The sequence below is a fragment of the Oncorhynchus gorbuscha genome, linkage group LG02, assembly GCF_021184085.1.
Source record: "Oncorhynchus gorbuscha isolate QuinsamMale2020 ecotype Even-year linkage group LG02, OgorEven_v1.0, whole genome shotgun sequence".
In the NCBI taxonomy this organism is placed as follows: Eukaryota; Metazoa; Chordata; class Actinopteri; order Salmoniformes; family Salmonidae; genus Oncorhynchus; species Oncorhynchus gorbuscha.
The window spans coordinates 90315992-90337862 of record NC_060174.1 but is presented as its reverse complement, the minus strand read 5'-3'; the positions used below and the strand labels follow the sequence as shown (position 1 = coordinate 90337862).

General features: G+C 43.4%; 1 protein-coding gene across 5 annotated transcripts in view; it reads left to right on the top strand.

Moving 5' to 3' along the window:
* Positions 1-21871, top strand: part of gria4b (glutamate receptor, ionotropic, AMPA 4b) — a 202376-nt gene that overhangs the window by 119092 nt on the left and 61413 nt on the right. The window lies entirely within an intron of this gene.

Genomic DNA, 21871 nt, shown 5'->3' with positions numbered 1-21871 from the left:
CTCTCTTTTTCTCTCGCTCTCTTTTTACCTTTCTCTCTCTTTCTCTCTCTCTTGCTCGCTCTCGCTCTCTTTCTCTCTCTCTCTCTTGCTCTCTTTCTCTCTCTCTTTTGCTCTCTCTCTCTTGCTCTCGCTCTCTCTCTCTCTCTCTCTCTCTCTCTCTCTCTCTCTCTCTCTCTCTCTCTCTCTCTCTCTCTCTCTGTTGCTCTCACTCTCTCGCTCTCTCTTTTGCTCTCGCTCTCACTCTCTTTTGTCTTCTCTTGAGAGCCAGGTCTGCCTACAGCGGCCTTTCTCAATGGCAAGGCTATGCTCACTGAGTCTGTACATAGTCAAAGCTTTCCTTAAGTTTGGGTCAGTCACAGTGGTCAGGTATTCTGCCACTGTGTATTCTCTATTTAGGGCCAAATAGCATTCTCGTTTGATCAAGTAATTATCTTTTTGTTTTCTCATGATTTGGTTAAGTCTAAATGTGTTGCTGTCCTGGGGCTCTGTGGGGTCTGTTTGTGTTTGTGAACAGAGCCCCAGGTTTGGGAATCGCTTCCTTTTAGGTGGTTGTAGAATTTAATGGCTCATTTCTGGATTATGATCATTACAGTCTACCGGCCTAATTCTGCTCTGAATGCATTATTTTGTGTTTTTTGTTGTACACAAAGGATATTTTTGCAAAATTCTGCATGCAGTTTCAATTTGGTGTTTGTCACATTTTGTGAATTCTTGGTTGATGAGCGGACCCCAGATCTCACAACCATAAAGGGCAATGGGTTATTTAACTGATTCAAGTATTTTTTGCCAGATCCTAATGTATTCAACAGTATGTCAAATTTGATGATCCTTTTGATGGCATAGAAGGCCCTTCTTGCCTTGTCTCTCAGTTCATTCACAGTTTTGTGGAAGTTACCTGTGGCGCTGATGTTTAGGCCGAGGTATGTATAGTTTTGTGTGTGCTCTAGGACAACGGTGTCTAGATGGAATTTGTATTTGTCGTTTTGTCTTACTGAGATTTACTGTCAGGTCCCAGGTCTGACAAAATCTGTACAGAAGATCTAGGATCTGCAGTAGGCCCTCATTGTTTGGGTACTGAAGCACCAGATCTTCAGCAAACAGTAGACATTTGACTTCAGATTCTAGTAGGGTGAGACCGGGTGCTGCAGACTGTTCTCGTGCCCTCGCCAAATCGTTGATATATATGTTGAAGAGGGTGGGGGTTAAGCTGCATCCCTGTCTCACCCCACAGACTTGTGGAAAGATATGTGTGTTTTTTTCCAATTTTAGCCGCAATTTGGTAAAAAGACAATTTGACATTTGCTCAGTACATTGTTTTTTTACTGAGGAAATGTTCGAGTCTGCTGTTAATGATAACGCAGAGGATTTTCCCAAGGTTGGTGTTTCGCTACACCCACAATAACATGCTAAGTAGGTGTATGTAACCAATACAATTTGATTTGATTTATCTCTTCAACCTTGTATTTCTCACTGTCTTTCTCTATCTATCTATCTATCTATCTATCTATCTATCTATCTATCTCTCTCTCTCTCTCTCTCTCTCTCTCTCTCTCTCTCTCTCTCTCTCTCTCTCTCTCTCTCTCTCTCTCTCTCTCTCTCTCTCTCGGTGTCTCTCCTTCTCTTACAGCTATCGATAACAGCTCACCCTGTTCTCAGATGTCTGTTTCAACCCAGAGGGGATCAATTCACACAGTCCATACATACTCCCAAGCATATATACAGTTGAAGTTCACATTCACCTTAGGCAAAAACATTTAAACACAATTAATTTTATTTTTTTCACATTTCCTCACGTTTAATCCTAGTAAAAATGTCCTGTTTTAGGTCAGTTAGGATCACCACTTTATTTTAAGAATGTGAAATGTCAGAATAATAGAAGAGATAATTATTTATTTCAGCTTTTATTTCTTTCATCACATTCCCAGTGGATCAGAAGTTTACATACACTCAATAAGTATTGGGGAGCATTGCCTTTAAATTGTTGAAGTTGGGTCAAACGTTTCGAGTAACCTTCCACAAGCTTCCCACAATAAGTTGGGTGAATTTTGGCCCATTCCTCCTGACAGTGCTGGTGTAACTGAGTCAGGTTTGTAGTCCTCCTTCCTCGCACACACTTTTTCAGTTGTGCCAACACATTTTCTATAGGATTGAGGTCAGGGATTTCTTATGACCACTCCAATACCTTGACTTTGTTTTCCTTAAGCCATTTTCCCACAACTTTGGAAGTATGCTTGAGGTCATTGTCCATTTGGAAGGCCCATTTGCGACTAAGCTTTATCTTCCTGACTGATATCTTGAGATATCAATATATATCCACGTAATTTTCCTTCCTCATGATGCCATCTATTTTGTGAAGTGCACCAGTGCCTCCTACAGCAAAGCACCCCCACAACATGATGCTGCCACCCCTGTGCTTCATGGTTGGGATGGTGTTTTTCGGCTTGCAAGCCTCCCCCTTTTTCCTCCAAACATAATGATGGTCATTATGGCCAAACAGTTATATTTTTGTTGTACGATCTTTGTCCCCTTGTGCAGTTTCAAACTGTAGTCTGGCATTTTTATGGCGGTTTTGGAGCAGTGGCTTCTTCCTTGCTGAGTGGCCTTTCAGGTTATGTCGATATAGATACTTTTGCACCTGTTTCCTCCAGCATCTTCACAAGGTCCTTTTGCTGTTGTTCTGGGATTGATTTGCACTTTTCGCACCAAAGTACATTCATCGCTAGGAGACTGAACACATCTCCTTCCTGAGAGGTATGATGGCTGCGTGGTTCCATGGTGTTTATACTTGCATACTATTGTTTGTACGGATGAACATGGTACCTTCATGCGTTCGGAAAATATCTCCCAAGGATGAATGGTCTTGGCTGATTTCTTTTGATTTTCCCATGATGTCAAGTAAAGAGGCACTGAGTTTGAAGGTAGGCCTTGAAATACATCCACAGGTACACCTCAAATTGACTCAAATGATGTCAATTAGCCTATCAGAAGCTTCTAAAGCCATGACATCATTTTCTGGAATTTTCCAAGCTGTTTAAAGGCACAGTCAACGTAGTGTATGTAAACTTCTGACCCACTGGAATTGTGATAGTGAATTATAAGTGAAATAATCTGTCTGTAAACAATTGTTGGAAAAATTACTTGTGTCATGCACAAAGTAGATGTCCTAACCGACTTGCCAGAACTATAGTTTGTTAACAAGAAATTTGTGGAGAAGTTAAAAAACAAGTTTTAATGACTCCAACCTAAGTGTATGTGAACTTCTGACTTCAACTGTACCTTAGTGTAGTAGTGTTGAGATCTGGGCCCATACTCGTCTTAGAGTAGGAGTGCTGATCTTGGATCAGTTTTGCCTTTTAGATTTTAGTAACATGGAACATGGATCTCATCCTAGATCAGCACTACTAATCGTTCATGAATATGGGCCCTGAACCTGTGACAGTAGTCATGTTGAGGACATGCCAACTGTGTTAAAGCCATAATCCTGAATTCATTATTCGGCCAACCGGTTGCCCTGCCAATTGGTTTGCTATGAAGCTTAACGATTGTGGCTGGACATTTTTACCACTCTCAAATTAATATGGAAGCTATAGATGCAAGGGCTGACTCTCCATGAGATCGACACAATGAGAAACTATAAATTCAAACCGTGCTTTCGGGTTTCAGATATTGGTTCATTTGAATTATAAAAGGCAGCCAGAGCACTGCAAAACTACTCAAAACCAACTCCAAGGACATCACCAAATAGGCAGGCATAAACAAACTATGGCCTGGTTTTTCCCATCAGTTGATCAGGGCCCAAGTGTCCGACAGTTAGAGTGCTGATGTAGGCTCAGGTCACCCTTGTCCGTATAATATTGTTCATTATGATCTTAAACGGCAAAACAGCAACACTACTGTGAAACGTTAAATACGGGCCCTGATTGCAGCACAAGAGCATCTGTATGTATTCGGCATGGTGTGGAGCTGTCCTTGGTGCTGATAAATACTACAGCTTGCTCAATGGCCCTGCTTAACGGACAGCTCTTATTTGGGGGTACTGCTACAGCAGTAGCTATAGCAGCCTGCTCAGTGGTGGTTTTGAAGATTGGGGATACTGTTGTAACTACTGCTATAGTGGGGGTGGTGAATGGACAGTGCCTATTGGGGATGCTGTTCTAACTACTCCTACAGTGGGGGTGCTGAAGAGACAGCTTCTATTGATGATGTTGTGACAGCATAACCTACAGCAGTCTGCTCAGTTGTGATGCTGAACGGACAGCTCCTGTTGGGGTCACTACTGTAACTACTGTTACTGCTGCTATTGCTGTTTCGGCTGTTACTGTCACCATGCCAGCTGCCAATCTCTACTCAAGGCCTAAACATGGGGTTGCGGTAACACAGTGAGAAAAGGTTGCTGCTTCACCATATGTATCAATGTCTGTATTGACACTGCAGCTGTCGAGGTGTTACCAGCCTGCATAGAGCACTGACATATCCTGCACCCCCGCGGAATTGAGTTGCCCCGTCCACCATCTCTGGACAGCCTAATGTCTTTCCTCATGCAGCTCTTTCTCTCTATTTTCTGCATCACTTCTCATCCCTGCAGACAAAGCTGGTTAAAATGACATGATTACAACCAGCTTACAACCAAAACTGACGTCATTACAACCAGCTTACAACCCAAACTAACATCATTACAACCGGCTTACAACCCAAACTAACATCATTACAACCAGCTTACAACCAGAACTGACATCATTACAACCAGCTTACAACCAGAACTGACATCATTACAACCAGCTTACAACCAGAACTGACATCATTACAACCAGCTTACAACCAGAACTAACATCATTACAACCAGCTTACAACCAGAACTAACATCATTACAACCAGCTTACAACCAGAACTGACGTCATTACAACCAGCTTACAACCAGAACTGACGTCATTACAACCAGCTTACAACCAGAACTGACATCATTACAACCAGCTTACAACCAGAACTGACATCATTACAACCAGCTTACAACCAGAACTGACATCATTACAACCAGCTTACAACCAGAACTAACATCATTACAACCAGCTTACAACCAGAACTGACATCATTACAACCAGCTTACAACCAGAACTAACATCATTATAATATAATAATATAATAATATATGCCATTTAGCAGACGCTTTTATCCAAAGCGACTTACAGTCATGTGTGCATACATTCTACGTATGGGTGGTCCCGGGGATCGAACCCACTACCCTGGCGTTACAAGCGCCATGCTCTACCAACTGAGCTACAGAAGGACCACATTACAACCAGCTTACAACCAGAACTGACGTCATTACAACCAGCTTACAACCAGAACTGACATCATTACAACCAGCTTACAACCATAACTGACATCATTACAACCAGCTTACAACCAGAACTGACATCATTACAACCAGCTTACAACCAGAACTAACATCATTACAACCAGCTTACAACCAGAACTGACATCATTACAACCAGCTTACAACCAGAACTGATGTCATTACAACCAAAACTGACGCCATTACAACCAGCTTACAACCATAACTGACATCATTACAACCAGCTTACAAACAGAACTGACATCATTACAACCAGCTTACAACCAGAACTGACATCATTACAACCAGCTTACAACCAGAACTGACATCATTACAACCAGCTTACAACCAGAACTGACATCATTACAACCAGCTTACAACCATAACTGACATCATTACAACCAGCTTACAACCAGAACTGACATCATTACAACCAGCTTACAACCAGAACTGACATCATTACAACCAGCTTACAACCAGAACTGACATCATTACAACCAGCTTACAACCATAACTGACATCATTACAACCAGCTTACAACCAGAACTGACATCATTACAACCAGACATCATACAACCAGAACTGACATCATTACAACCAGCTTACAACCAGAACTGACATCATTACAACCAGCTTACAACCAGAACTGACATCATTACAACCAGCTTACAACCAGAACTGACATCATTACAACCAGCTTACAACCAGAACTGACGTCATTACAACCAGCTTACAACCATAACTGACGTCATTACAACCAGCTTACAACCAGAACTAACATCATTACAACCAGCTTACAACCATAACTGACATCATTACAACCAGCTTACAACCAGAACTGACATCATTACAACCAGCTTACAACCATAACTGACATCATTACAACCAGCTTACAACCATAACTGACATCATTACAACCAGCTTACAACCATAACTGACATCATTACAACCAGCTTACAACCATAACTGACATCATTACAACCAGCTTACAACCAGAACTGACATCATTACAACCAGCTTACAACCAGAACTGACATCATTACAACCAGCTTACAACCAGAACTGACGTCATTACAACCAGCTTACTGTTATGCAGGTGAATGAGGACCCAAAAGCGACTTGGCGAAAACAGAGTCTTTAATCCAGTAAAGTAAAAATACAATCAAAAAACACAATTTCCACTCGTAATGACGAGAACAGACTGGAGACTCGATCTTGAACTGCAGGTTGCCTCGGGAAGGCACTTGAACTTAGCAGACTCAGACACCTGCTCACCACGCAGCATCTGAGGGAAACACGACACGACAGGGCGATACACAAACACAGCAAGGTGAACAATAGACAAGGATCCGACAAGGACAGAAGTGGAAAACAAGGGGAGAAATAGGGACTCTAATCAGAAGACAAAATAGGGAACAGGTGTAAAAAGACTAAATGAGTGAGTTAGGAGAATGAGGAACAGCTGGGAGCAGGAACGGAACGATAGAGAGAGGAGAGAGAGGGAGGGGGAGAGAGAGGGATAGAAAAAGGGAACGAACCTAATAAGACCAGCAGGGGGAAACGAACAGAAGGGAAAGCATAATGACAAGACAATATATGACAAAACATGACAGTACCCCCCCACTCACCGAGCGCCTCCTGGCGCTCTCGAGGAGGAACACTGGCGGCAACGGAGGAAATCATAGATCACAAACGGTCCAGCACGTCCCGAGAAAGAACCCAACTCCTCTCCTCAGGACCGTAACGGAAAACGATAAAAAGGGAAACTAGGGTACTACTCTAAAAAAAAAATGAGACACGGGTAGAGAACTGAAAGCTTAAGAGCAAACAGAACCAAACAGGCCAGGAGAGTAACAACTAGGGACAGACTGAGACACAGCAAGGGCAGGAACAAGAACAGGAGAGATGCGATGGCAGGGAACAGACTGAGACCCAGCAAGACCAGGAGCAGAAGCAGAAAAAAATTACCAGACTTCTTCTGCGCGCAGTCTGAACACGCAGCCACGAAACGGCGCGTGTCACGCTCCTGAGTAGGCCACCAAAACCGCTGGCGAATAGAAGCAAGCGTACCCCGAACGCCGGGATGGCCAGCTAACTTGGCAGAGTGAGCCCACTGAAGAACAGCCAGACGAGTAGAAACAGGAACGAAAAGAAGGTTACTAGGACAAGCGCGCGGCGACGCAGTGTGCGTGAGTGCTTGCTTAACCTGTCTCTCAATTCCCCAGACAGTCAACCCGACAACACGCCCAACAGGAAGGATCCCCTCGGGATCGGTAGAAGCCACAGCAGAACTAAAGAGACGGGATAAAGCATGAGGCTTGGTGTTCTTAGTACCCGGGCAATAAGAAATAACGAACTCGAAACGAGCGAAAAACAACGCCCAACGAGCATGACGCGCATTCAGTCGTTTGGCAGAACGGATGTACTCAAGGTTCCTTTGGTCAGTCCAAACGACAAAAGGAACGGTCGCCCCTCCAACCACTGTCGCCATTTGCCTAGGGCTAAACGGATGGCGAGCAGTTCGCGGTTAGCCACATCATAGTTACGTTCCGACGGTGACAGGCGATGAGAAAAATACGCACAAGGGTGGACCCCATCGTCAGTATCGGAGCGCTGGGACAGAATGGCTCCCACGCCCACCCCCGACGCGTCAACCTCAACAATAAACTGTTTAGTGACGTCAGGTGCAACAAGGATAGGAGCGGATGCAAAACGCTTCTTAAAGAGATCAGAACAACAATCATACGACCGGTGAGGAGGAAGGGAGTTGGTTCTGGACCGACTGAAGACCGTGCGCAGACCATGATATTCCTCCGGCACTCCTGTCAAATCACCAGGTTCCTCCTGAGAAGAGGGGACAGAACAAACAGGAGAAATAGCAGACATTAAACACTTCACATGACAAGAAACGTTCCAGGAAAGGATAGAATTACTAGACCAATCAAAAGAAGGATTATGACACACTAGCCAGGGATGACCCAAAACAACAGGTGTAAAAGGTGAACAAAAAATCAAAAAGAAATGGTCTCACTATGGTTACCAGATACAGTGAGGGTTAAAGGTAGTGTTTCATATAATATACTGGGGAGAGGACTACCATCCAAGGCAAACATGACCGTGGGCTCCCTAACTGTCTGAGAGGAATGTCATGTTCCCGCGCCCAGGCTTCGTCCATAAAACAGCCCTCTGCCCCAGAGTCTATTAATGCACTGCAGGAAGCTGCCGATCCGGTCCAGCGTAGATGGACCGGTAAGGTAGTACATGTACTTGACGGAGAGGACCGTCTAGTAGCGCTTATCAGTCGCCCTCCGCTTACTGATGAGCTCTGGCCTTTAACTGGACATGAAATGACAAAATGACCAGCGGAACCGCAATAGAGACAGAGGCGGTTGGTGATTCTCCGTTCCCTCTCCTTAGTCGAGATGCGAATACCCCCAGCTGCATGGGCTCAACACCTGAGTCAGTGGGGAAAGACGGTAGTGTCGGAGAGAGGGGAGACACAGTTAACGCGAGCTCTCTTCTATGAGCTCGGTGACGAAGATCTACCCGTCGTTCAATGCGAATAGCGAGTTCAATCAAAGAATCCACGCTGGATGGAACCTCCCGAGAGAGAATCTCATCCTTAACCTTAGCGTGGAGTCCCTCCAGAAAACGAGCGAGCAACGCCTGCTCGTTCCAGTTACTGGAGGCAGCAAGAGTGCGAAACTCTATAGAGTAATCCGTTATGGATCGATTACCTTGACATAGGGAAGACAGGGACCAGGAAGCTTCTTTCCCAAAAACTGAGCGATCAAAAACCCTTATCATCTCCTCTTTAAAGTTCAGATAATTGTTAGTACACTCAGCGCTTGCCTCCCAGATAGCTGTGCCCCACTGCCGAGCCCGACCAGTAAGGAGTGATATGACGTAGGCAATCCGAGCTCTCTCTCTTGAGTATGTGTTGGGTTGGAGAGAGAACACTATATCACACTGGGTGAGAAAGGAGCGGCACTCAGTGGGCTGCCCAGAATAACATGGTGGGTTATTAACCCTAGGTTCCGGAGGCTCGGAAGAACCGGAAGTAGCTGGTGACACGAGACGAAGACTCTGATACTGTCCTGAGAGGTCGGAGACCTGAGCGGCCAGGGTTTCAACGGCATGCCGAGCAGCAGACAATTCCTGCTCGTGTCTGCCGAGCATCGCTCCCTGGAACTCGAGAGTAGAGTAGAGAGAATCCATAGTCGCTGGGTCCATTCTTGGTCGGATCCTTCTGTTATGCAGGTGAATGAGGACCCAAAAGCGACTTGGCGAAAACAGAGTCTTTAATCCAGTAAAGTAAAAATACAATCAAAAAACACAATTTCCACTCGTAATGACGAGAACAGACTCATAATGACAAGACAATATATGACAAAACATGACACTTACAACCATAACTGACATCATTACAACCAGCTTACAACCAGAACTAACATCATTACAACCAGCTTACAACCATAACTGACATCATTACAACCAGCTTACAACCAGAACTGACATCATTACAACCAGCTTACAACCATAACTGACATCATTACAACCAGCTTACAACCAGAACTGACGCCATTACAACCAGAACTAACATCATTACCACCAGCTTACAACCAGAACTGACATCATTACAACCAGCTTACAACCATAACTGACATCATTACAACCAGCTTACAACCATAACTGACATCATTACAACCAGCTTACAACCAGAACTGACATCATTACAACCAGCTTACAACCAGAACTAACATCATTACAACCAGCTTACAACCATAACTGACATCATTACAACCAGCTTACAACCAGAACTGCCAGTTGGAATAATAATAACAACTGTTAATAACTTTCATATCCATGACCCGGTTAGGCCTACAACATCTTGCTCTAGACTTCTCCAGTACCAACAGTACTCTTCTCTGCAACCTGCTCCAATCTGTTCCTTTCCTAATTGCTTTAACTGCAGATCAGTGGAGAAATACATTTTTGGACCACTCAGCGTGGAAAGTAGTGAATCTCTCCATAAGCATTTTTCAATTTAAAAAAAGTGTCTACTCCGTCTCCTTCTCGTTGCAATGGAGTGGAAAAGCGCCCTGTAAGTGGAATATCATAGCCATGAGCTCAGCTGTTATCTTCGACATGCCTTGCATTTATTCATTCTATCCGCCACTCTTTCTTTTTCACTCTCTATCTCCCATTGAGGCACCTCAAGTGCACGTTTTGGGATTTGCCCTAGCATTACACAGCGGATTCAATTAAACAAAGCTTGATGATGAGTTGGTTATTTGAATCAGCTGTATAGTGTTAGGACAAAAAACAAAACGTGCACCCAGGGGGGGTCACAGGACCCGGTTTGGGAAACCCTGCTCTAGAGTAATGCTAAGTTCCAAATGTCACCATATTCCCTACATAGTGCACTACTTTTGACCAGGACCCCACCATGTAGGGAATAGGGTGCCATTTGGGACGCAGATTAGCTGCACAGTATCTGTATTCAAGTACTGTATCTGTATTCTAGAGTAGCTGTAAACAGTCTCATGGATAAAATACATTGTAGGAAATAGGAAGAATGGCACATTTCCAATGAAAACATAATGGAATACTGGATAAAACATGATTGTGGGGGTGTGGAAGAGACTGAGAGACTGTGTCATTGAAGCAGACCTTACGATATGTGGGCGGTTAAAGCTAGAGCTTTAAACTGTGTTCTAGTGAATGTGTGTCAGGACGCAGGCAGGCAGCACTTTGGCTGTGTGCGTGTGTGTTTGCCAGTTTTTACACACACAGTATTGACTGGAGTATCAGCCCACGCATGAACGAGCTCAGTCAATGAGCAGGGCAGTCTGAGATGGTCTTGCATGGAGCACACCAGAGATATAATTGTGTGCACGTGCGTGCGCGGTGCGTGCGTGCGTGCGTGCGTGCTGTTTAGCGCGCGCCCACCAAGGAAGATGTGGCGTGTCTGACCGGGAAGATTTAAATCTACCGGCCATTTGAGAAATTTAACGGACCTTGGTTTTTCACAATTCCTGACATTTAATCCTAGTAAAAATTCCCTGTCTTCGGTCAGTTAGAATCACCACTTTATTTTAAGAATGTGAAATGTCAGAGTAATAGTAGAGACAATTATTTGTTTCAGCTTTTATTTCTTTCATAACATTCCCAGTGGGTCAGAAGTTTACATACACTCAATTAGTATTTGGTAGCATTGCCTTTTAAATTGTTTAACTTGGGTCAAATGTTTCAGGTAGCCTTCCACAAGCTTCCCACAATAAGTTGGTTGACTTTTTGCCCATTCCTCCTGACAGAGCTGGTGTAACTGAGTCAGGTTTGCCTCCTTGCTCGCACACGCTTTTTCAGTTCTGCCGGCAAATGTTCTATAAGATTGAGGTCAGGGCTTTGACTTTGTTGTCCTTAAGCCATTTTGCCACAACTTTGGAAGAATGCTTGAGGCCATTGTCCATTTGGAAGACCCATTTGCCACCAAACTTTAACTTCCTGACTGAGATGGTGCTTCAATATATCCACATCATTTTCCTACCTCATGATGCCATCTATTTTGTGAAGTGCACGAGTCCCTCCTGCAGCAAAGTACCCCCACAACATGATACTGTCACCCCCGTGCTTCCCGGTTGGGATAGTTTTCTTCTACTTGCAAGCGTCCCCCTTTTTCCTCCAAACATAACGATGGTCATTATGGCCAAACAGTTTTATTTTTGTTTCATCAGACCAGAGGACATTTCTCCAGAAAGTACAGTCTTTGTCCCTATGTGCAGTTGCAAACCGTAGTCTGCCTTTTTTATGGCGGTTTTGGAGCAGTGGCTTCTTCCTTGCTGAGCGGCCATTCAGTTTATGTCGATACAGGACTTGTTTTACTGTGGATATAGATACTTTTGTATCTCTTTCCTCCAGCATCTTCACCAGGTCCTTTGCTGTTGTTCTGGGATTGATTTGTACTTTTCGCACCAAAGTACATTCATCTCTAGGAGACAGAACACGTCTCCTTCCTGAGCGGTATGACGTCTGCGTGGTCCCATGGTGTTTATACTTGCATACTATTGTTTGTACAGATGAACGTGGTACCTTCAGGCGTTTGGAAAATATCTCCCAAGGATGAACCAGACTTGTGGAGGTCTATAATTTATTTTCTGAGGTCTTGGCTGATTTCTTTAGATTTTCCCATGATGTCAAGCAAAGAGGCACTGATTGCAGATTGATGATTAGTTTAGCAACTGCATGACGCGGCATGACAACATGAATGTGATTGGTTTACAGTCAGTTGGGTGGAGCCTTTCTCTATTCATTGTCCGTTGGGATTCCTATCTCCTCATTTCTGTTAGATCTCTACTTCCACAGGCAGATCTCTATTTCCATTAGGACATGGTACTTGAAGGACAAACGGAGTTGGATTATTTGGTGCAGTGTTTTGATTGAGCACCTCTAAGTGAAATCTATACTTTATCATGACAATATAAATCGACGGATGTGTTCTAGACAAGTATGGCCATACCATCTATTGGCTGATTGGGCGATCTGGAGTGCAGGTAATTGTTGAAATGTGATAGTGTGTTATCCACTATCTCTAGTGACGAGAATTATATAGCTATGATGCGTTCCTGTATAATTTTATTTTACACACTGATAGAACTTAGGCTTTTAAGCACATGACAGCAGTTTCATAATATTTTTTTCTGGGGGTGGGTGATCAGTGTATGTTTTCAAAATGAATTCTGCCTCTAGCTCATATTGCAAAGTGGTGTGTGAAGCTTTGGTAGCCTGCCTACCATTGCCTATGCACTTGAATGGGAGGCGTGTGTCAGGACCCGGTTACGAACCCGGGTCTCCGGAGTGAGAAACAGTCACTTAACCAACTGAGACACGAGTAGTCGGCAGAACCCAGAAGATGAGGCAGACACAGCAGTACTTGAGACGGTGTATTTAATGAAGTAAAAAGTGAAGTTCTTCAGGAAAACATGTAACTCCACAACCTCAAAAGGAATCCTACAAGAACAAAGGTAATCCTCCAAGACAAAAAAGGTAAATCCACAAGGTGGAAGGTAAAGCACAAAAAGCCTCAAAAGATACTCAAAAAACAAACAAACAAGAACAAAAAACAGAATTCCACAAGTGAGTCCACCAGGAACAACAAGAGTTCACAGAGTACTAGGGCTGGGTGCTAACATACAAACACAGAGCAAAGAACAGAGGAAAACAAAGGGTTTAAATACAATCAGGGGAAACGAGGCACAGGTGCAAATAATAATGGGGATCAAGGGAAAACAAAAGGTCAAAAGGCACAATGGGGGCATCTAGTGACCAAAAACCGGAACAACCCTGGCCAAATCCTGACAGCGTGCTTCAATTACCAGTTGAGAAATAACAAGTGTAGTTATTTTTAATTGTGGCCATCCAAACGTTTTAACATGCCATTGCATTTAGAATTGTTGAGATGACAAAAGCCCATGTTTCACTGCAGCAGCAACTATCTGAGTAGCTACAGCAGCAGACTGATATTCAGCTCAAAATAGGGTCTGTATATTGTGCGCGGCTGATAAATAAGATACATGACGACTAACTAAAAAACACAATCGGCAGTTTAATTCCAGAAAATGTAGCTCACTCACTCACTCACTCACTCACTCACTCACTCACTCACTCACTCACTCACTCACTCACTCACTCACTCACTCTCTCTATGTCTCTGTGTGTGTCTCTCTCTCTCCCACTCACACACATACACATATACACACTCTCTCTCTCACACACACACACTGTATCTCTCTCTCGCTTACTGTCTGTCTCTTTTCTCTCTCTTTTGTTCTCACTTCTCACACACACAGACTCAGACAGACACTGTCTCTTTCTCTCTCTCTCTTTCTCTCTCTGTCTCTCTCTTTCATACACACATACATACTCTCTCTCTCTGTGTCGCTCTCTCTTTCAATTCCAATATCAATTTATGGGCATTATTGGCATGGGAAACATCCAATGACATTGCCAAATTATGTGAAATAGATCATAAACGAAAGTAAAATGAACAATAAAAAATTACACATTACACATTACACTCACAAAAGTTACAAAATAATAAAGACATATCCAATGTCATATTGTACTTCAACTATGCAAATAGTTGAAGTACAAAAGGGATAACAAATAAACATAAATTTAGGTTTTATTTACAATGGTGTTTGTTCTTCACTGGTTGCCCTTTTCTTGTGGCAACAGGCCACAAATCATGCTGCTGTGATGGCACACTGTGGTATTTCACCCAATAGAGTCTGTACATAGTCACTGAGTCTGTACATAGTCAAAGCTTTCCTTAAGTTTGGGTCAGTCACAGTGGCCAGGTATTTTGCCACGGTGTACTCTCTGTTTAGGGCCAAATAGCATTCTAGTTTGCTCTGTTATTTAGTTAATTCTTTCCAATGTGTCAAGTACTTATCTTTTGTTTTCTCATGATTTGGTTGGGTCTAATTGTGTTGCTGTCCTGGCGCTCGTGTAGGGTCTGTTTGTGTTTGTGAACACAGCCCCAGGACCAGCTTGCTTAAAGGACTCTTCACCAGATTCATCTCTCTGTAGGCGATGGCTTTGTTATGGAAGGTTTGGGAATCGCTTCCTTTTCGGTGATTGTAGAATTTTTGTAGGCTCTTTTCTGGATTTTGATCATTAGCGGATATTGCCCTAATTCTGCTCTACATGCGTTATATGGTGTTTTACATTGTACACAGAGGATGTGTTTGCAGAATTCTCAATTTGGTGTTTGTCCCATTTTGTGAGTTCTTGGTTGGTGAGCAGATCCCAGACCTCACAACCATAAAGGGCAATGGGTTCTATAACTTATTCAAATATTTTATGCCAGATCCCTATTGGTATGTCGAATTTGATGTTCCTTTTGATGACATAGAAGGCCCTTCTTGCCTTGTCTCTCAGAACGTTCACAGGTTTGTGGAAGTTACCTGTGGTGCTGATGTTTAGGCCGAGATGTGTATATTTTTTGTGTGCTCTTGGGCGACGGTGTCTAGATGGAATTTGTATTTGTGGTCCTTGTCTTACTGAGATTTACTGTCAGGGCCCAGGTCTGAACGAATCTGTACAGAATATCTAGGTGCTGCTGTAGGCCCTCCTTGGTTGGGGACAGAAGCACCAGATCATCAGCAAACAGTAGACATTTGACTTCAGATTCTAGTAGGGTGAGGCCGCGTGCTGCAGGCTGTTCTAGTGCCCTCACCAATTTGTTGATATATATGTTGAAGAGGGTGGGGCTTAAGCTGCGTCCCTGTCTCACTCCACATCCCTGTGGAAAGAAATGTGTTTGTTTTTGCCAATTTTAACCGCACACTTGTTGTTTGTGTACATGGATTTTATAACAACACTTTCTATCCATTTGTATAGCAGACCCTCATGCCAAATAGAAATCAACAAAGCATGAGAAGACTATGCCTTTTTTATTAAATTAGGGTTTGCAGGGTGAATACGTGGTCTGCCGTACGGTAATTTGTTAAATACGCAATTTGACATTTGCTCAGTACATTGTTTTCACTGAGGAAATGTACAAGTCTGCTGCTAATGATAATGCTTTCTCTCTCTCTCTCTCTCTCTCTCTCTCTCTCTGTCTCTCTCTCTCTCTCTCACTCACTCACTCACTCACTCACTCACTCACTCACTCACTCACTCACTCACTCACTCACTCACTCACTCACTCACTCACTCACTCACTCACTCACTCACTCACTCACACACACACACACACACACAGACTCTCTATCTGTCTCTGCTCAGCAAATAGTGGGGTCTCCAGGTCATGAGTGACTCAGTTTAAAAGTTTAGGTCTCTCAGGAGGAATATCACACGCTCTCTCTCTCTCTCTCCACTGGACTCTATTCACCCCCTCTCCATCACTTTCCTTCTCTCACTCGTTTACTGCAGTAGACAAGAGCTCATTGAATGACATGCAGTCCATATAATCACTGCTTCCTATGTGCAATGAGGGGTGGGGGGGGGGACTGTACTCTGTGCTGTTCTGTAGTGCAGACAGGCAGGCAGCTATTGCTCTGACACTGATGCTGATTGTGGCTGGCTGCTGCTCCACACACAGCTCCAGGCTACAGATTTATCAGCTGGTAATCAGTGACGGGTAAGCGGAAAGAAAGGCAAACCGGCCGTAGCACTCATCTCTGGTTGGTGGGGCTGGTATAGGTGGATTGCCTGCGATTGCGAATAGAGCATGATAGGATTTTGTTACGTTACATAGAAAGGAATTACTTTTGCTGCTCTGGGCTGTTTGGTGTCTGCCGTAGGTCGCACCACGTTTGTGGGGGGAGGGCTTGTGTGTGTGTTTTTGTTTGTGCATGCGTGTACATGCATGTGTGTGTTCATTCATGCATGTGTATGTGTGTGTGTTTTTGTGCATCATCTATACTGTATGCGCCTTAATGGTCTATACTGTATGCGCCTCAACAGGTCAGTTGTTCATAGGGCTCATAATGGGCTTTGCTTTATTCTCCAGTGTGTAATTACAGTGATGTCACTGACATGAGGAGAGAAGCTGCACCTGGCTCTGACTGAAACACTGTAATCACAGCCATATGGATAGATGGGCCACTAGCCAACTAGTCATTAGATCTGTATATATACTATAGGACCACAGCCAGGTTGCTTATAGACTATAGGACATATACAAAGCACAAAACTAGTATCGTTGCAGAATTGTTGTCGTTTGTTCTCCGTTGCAAGAGGTTTTAAACGTTTTTATGTGCCCTAATGAACTTGCCTGATGACTAATCCTGAATTGAATTCCTCTGCTCTATTGATCACTCCATATATTCATTGTGGAAAGAGACTCTAGTGAGCATAACCTTTTGGCAGAGTGATGTGGATGGGTGGTCAGGTTACTAATGAACACAAGCCAGGGATGGAATTTTAAAAAGTCACTATTGGAAACTCTTTAAAATGCCCAAGGATTTCAGCATACAATATATCTCAAATCAAATGACATTTTGTTGGTCACATACACATGTTTAGCAGGTGTTATTACCGCATTGTTTCCAGCTTCAACAGTGCGGTAATATTTAACAAGTAATATTTAACAATTTCACAATATATACCCAAAACACACAAATCTAAGTATCAAATCAAATCAAATTGTATTTGTCACATGCGCTGAATACAACAGGTATAGTAGACCTTACAGTAAAATGCTTACTTATAAGCCCTTAACCAACAATGCAGTTTTAAGAAGATGCCTAAAATATACATGGGGTACCGGTACAGAGTCAATGTGCGGGGGTACCGGTGTCGAGGTAATATGTTACATGTAGGTAGAGTTATTAAAGTGACGATGCATAGATAATAACAGAATAGCAGCAGCGATCCAGAGAGGGGAAGGGGGGCAATGCAAATAGTCTGGGTATGTAAATATATGGACGAGCAATGTCAGAGCGGCAAAGATTAAGATACAGTATAATAGAATAGAATACAGTATATACATATGAGACAAGTAATGGAAAATATGTAAACGTTATTAAAGTGACTAGTGTTCCATGTATTAAAGTGGCCAGTGATTTCAAGTCTATGTTTATAGGCAGCAGCTTCTAATGTGCTAGTGATGGCTATTTAACAGTCTGATGGCCTTGAGATAGAAGCTGTTTTTCCAGTTTCTCTGCCCCAGCTTTGATGCACCTGTACTGACCTAGCCTTCTGAGTGATAGCGGGGTGAACAGGCTGTGACATCGGGCAAGTAGTTTGCCCCCAGTGATGCGTTGGGCACACCACACCACCTGGAGAGCCATGCGGTTGCTGGCGCTGCAGTTGCCATACCAGGCAGTGATACAGCCCGACAGGATGCTCTCAATTGTGCATCTGTAAAAGTTTGTAAGGGTTTTAGGTGCCAAGCCGCCTGAGGTTGAAGAGGCGCTGTTGAGCCTTCTTGACCACACTGTTTGTGTTGGTGGACCATTTCAGTTTGTCAGTTAAGTGTACGCCGAGGAACTATACACCTTCTCCGCTTGTCCAGAAGCAAGATGTCAGTGTCCGCGATGTGAGTGGTTTTCATTTTGCAGTCCGTGATTGTCTGTAGACCCTGCCAAATACGTCTCGTGTCTGAGCGGTTGAATTGCGACCACTTTGTCTCTATACTGATGTTTTGCCTGTTTGATTGCCTTGCGGAAGGAATAACTACACTTTTTGTATTCTGCCATATTCCCTGTCACTTTGTCATGGTTAAATGCGGTGGTTCGCACTTTCAGTTTTGTGTGAATGCTGCCATCTACAGTTGAAGTCAGAAGTTTACATACATCTTAGCCAAATACATTTAAACTCAGGTTTTCACAATTCCTGACAATTAATCCTAGAGGCGGACCAAAATGCAGCGTGGTTGTTATTCATTGTACTTTAATAAAGAAACTGTACACGAATAAACTAACAAAACAACAAACGTGCGAAAACCTAAAACAGTCCTATCTGGTGCAAAATACAGAGACAGGAACAAGGACAATCACCCACAAAACCCAACACCAAACCGGCTACCTAAATATGGTTCCCAATCAGAGACAATGACGAACACCTGCCTCTGATTGAGAACCATATCAGGCCAAACATAGAACGAGACAAACTAGACATGTAACATAGAATGCCCACTCAGCTCACACCCTGACCAACTAAAACATAGAAACATACAAAGCAAACTATGGTCAGGGTGTGACACTGACTTAGGTCAGTTATGATCACCACTTTATTTTAAGAATGTGACATGTCAGAATAAAGTAGAAATAATGATTTATTTCAGCTTTTATTTCTTTAATCACATTCAACTTGGATCAGAAGTTTATAAACACTCAATTAGTATTTGGTAGCATTGCCTTTCAATTGTTTAACTTGAGTCAAACGTTTCAGGTAGCCTTCCACAAGCTTCCCACAATAAGTTGGGTGAATTTTGTCCAATTCCTCCTGACAGAGCTGGTGTAACTGAGTCAGGTATGTAGGCCTCCTTGCTCGCACACACTTTTTTCACTTCTGCCCTAAACTATTTTATGGGATTGAGGTCAGGGCTTTGCGATGGTCATTCCAATACCTTGACTTTGTTGTCCTAAAGCCATTTTGCCACAACTTTGGAAGTATGCTTGAGGTCATTGTCCATTTGGAAGACTCATTTGTGACCAAGCTTTAACTTCCTGACTAATGTTGCATCAATATATCCACATAATTTTCCTGCCTCATAAAGCCATCTATTTTGTGAAGTGCACTAGGAAGTGCAGCAAAGCACCCCCACAAGATGATGCGGCCACCCCCGTGCTTCACGGTTGGGATGGTGTTCTTCAGCTTGCAAGCGTCCCCCTTTTCCTCCAAACATCATGATCGTCATTATGGCCAAACAGTTGTATTTTTGTTTAATCAGACCAGAAGACATTTCTCCAAAAAGTACGATCTTTGTCCCCATGTGCAGTTGCAAACCGTAGTCTGCCTTTTTATGACGGTTTTGGAGCAGTGGCTTCTTCCTTGTTGAGCGGTCTTTCAGGTTATGTCGATACAGGACTCGTTTTACTGTGGATATAGATACTTTTGTACCTGTTTCCTCCAGCATCTTCACAAGATCCTTTGCTGTTGTTCTGGGATTGATTTGCACTTTTCACACCAAAGTACATTCATCGCTAGGAGACTGAACACATCTCCTTCCTGAGCGGTATGACGTCTGCGTGGTTCCATGGTGTTTATACTTGCGTACTATTGTTTGTACAGATTTACATGATACTTTCAGGCGTTTGGAAATTACTCCCAAGGATGAACCAGACTTGTGGAGGTCTGCAATTTATTTTCTGAGGTCTTGGCTGATTTCTTTTGATTTTCCCATGATGTCAAGCAAAGAGGCACTAATTTTGAAGGTAGGCCTTGAAATACATCCACAGCTACACCTCTAATTAATTGACTCAAATGATGTCAATTAGCCTAACAGAAGCTTCTAAAACCATGACATAATTTTCTGGAATTTTCCAAATTGTTTAAAGGCACAGTCAACTTTGTGTATGTGAACTTCTGACCCACTGGAATTGTGATTAAGTGAAATAATCTGTCTGTAATGAATTTTTCAAAAAAATAACTTGTGTCATGCACAAAGTAGATGTCCTAACCGACTTGCCAAAACTATATTTTGTTAACAAGAAATTTGTGGAGTGGTTGAAAAGTACTCCAACCTAAGTGTATGTGAACTTCCGACTTCAACTGTACACTGCTGCAACTTTAACTGAAGAGTATTGTCTTGAGAGATAATACGCTCGGCGTTTGATTGTGACCTATTCTAGGTTGGGTGAACAAAATGACTTGAGTTCCTGTATTTTGTTACAATTCCAGCATGAGTTGTTAATCATGAAACATACACCCCCGCCCTTCTTCTTCCCTGAGAGATATTTTTTCCTGTCTCCGCAATGAACTGAGAACCCAACTCGCTGGACCGACCCCGTATATCCCGAGAGAACCATGTTTCAGTGAAACGGAGTATGTTACAATCCCTGATATCTCTCTGGAAAGAAATCCTCGCTCTGAGCTCGTCAACGTTATTATCCAGAGACTGAACATTAGTGAGTAATATACTCGGAAGCGGTGGGTGGTTTGCGTGCCTCCTAAGTCAGACTAGATGACCTCTGAGTACCTCTCCTCCTCCGGCGGTTTTTGGATCGGCCTCTGGAATCAGTTCAAAACACTGTGGGGTGTGAACAAAGGATTTGCTTAGGAAAAGTCGTATTCCTGAGCGTAATGCTGGTAGTGCCGGTGAGTTACCGCTGCTCTGATATCCAATAGTTTTCCCCTGCTGTATGTAATTACAATAATGTAAGAAATAATACATACAAAAACAAAACACTGCAAAGTTTCCTAAGAGCTAGAAGCACGGCAGCCCTCTGAAATGAAAACAAACATTTGAGTTTCTTTTTGGACATATCCAGGTAGTCCCAGCCCTGACGGGTGTGTGTTGAAGCTGACGCAGTGGCAGTGTGTGACCTACCATCCTCCTTGTCCTCCTGGCAAAGACAGACTGACTGACTGACTCACTCACTCACTCACTCACTCACTCACTCACTCACTGCAAAGAGAGAGAGTGAAAAAGGGGGGTTGAGCCAGACGTGGATACTCGAGCACAGGTTAATCTACTAATTGGGAGCAGAGGGAGAAAGGTTGCCAGCTTGTGATGGCCACCAGGAGGGTCCGTTTAAGTGGGACATCTGTTCCTGTTGGAGAGAAGACAGGAGACGCTGGGCGGGGCTCCCCTGACTTCCTCTCACCCCTCTATCATTCCTCTATTTACACAAGGCCTCATCTGGTCCCAGCAGCCCAGAGTCCCCCCTCTAAACACCATGTGGTTCCTCCCACTCTACCAGTCTCTAATCAAAGAGACTAGGCCATCTACTCAAAAACAGGGGGTTTGCTGTGGGACTAATTTGAAGAATTGGCATAGGAGCAAAGGGTTAGAACTCTGTATTCAACACAGATAGAAAAGCTCTTCTTGGATGCTTGTTGTTTTTGTGAAGCCAGGGTTTTTAG